Raw genomic sequence first — 1,038 nt, 5'->3', positions numbered from 1 at the left:
ATAAGGCCAGCAGCAAGGAAGAAGTGACACTTAAAGACAAGCAAGACCAAGAGAAGATCAAGGAGAAAGAGGAACCTCAAGCTTCAAAGAAAGGAAAGCAAGCTATTGAGGAACAATCACAATGATAGAGGAAGGAGGAAAATACATACACTCCTTCCATTCCATATCCTCAAAGGTTCAACAGAGAGCTTAAAGATCAACAGTTCCCCAAGTTCCTAGAAGTGTTTAAGAAGCTAGAGATCAACATCCCATTTGCTGAAGCTCTGGAACAAATGTCTCTATATGCAAAATTTCTCAAAGAGCTCGTCAATAAGAAAAGGAGCTAGAATGAAAAAGAAACGGTAATCTTGACACAAGTATGTAGTGCAATGATCCTTGAAGGCATCCCACGAAAGCTCAAAGACCTTGGGAGCTTCTTCTTACCTTGTGCCATTGGTGACACAATCATTGACAAGGCACTGTATGATTTAGGATCCAGTATTAACCTCATGCCTCTGTCCATGATGAGAAGGCTATCTATAGAAAAAGTGAAGCCTACACACATGTCAGTGGAGCTAGTGGATAGATCTCTGGTAATTCCCAAGGGGTGATTGAAAATCTCTTGGTTAGAGTAGGAAAATTCATATTTCCAACAGACTTTGTAATCCTGGACTTAGAAGAGGAGGGGAATGATTCTATCATCTTGGGGAGGCCCCCTCTAGCGACAGAAAGAGCCATCATTGATGTTGAACAAGGAGAAATGACTTTGAGGGTAAATGATGAGAAGATCACTCTAAATATCTTCCAAGAAATACAGCACAATATCAAAGAGAAAAGCTGCATGAGGATTGAAGAGGAAGATATACATTGGGAAGAAAAAGCCAAGAAGACACTCCTCAGCTCACCTGTGAAGCAAGAGACAGACAGTGGAGAAGGAAAAGAGGGTAAGGAACATGAGAAGGCTAAAAAGAGAAAGCAGGAAGAGATTGAAGATTTGATATGTGGGGAGGAAGTGCCTGACATTAAATCTGATGTAAAGACAGAAGAGCCACCAAAGAA

Source organism: Arachis ipaensis, chromosome B9, assembly GCF_059453495.1.
Source record: "Arachis ipaensis isolate K30076 ecotype BB chromosome B9, ASM5945349v1, whole genome shotgun sequence".
Taxonomy (NCBI): Eukaryota; Viridiplantae; Streptophyta; class Magnoliopsida; order Fabales; family Fabaceae; genus Arachis; species Arachis ipaensis.
This window is presented reverse-complemented; position numbering follows the sequence as displayed.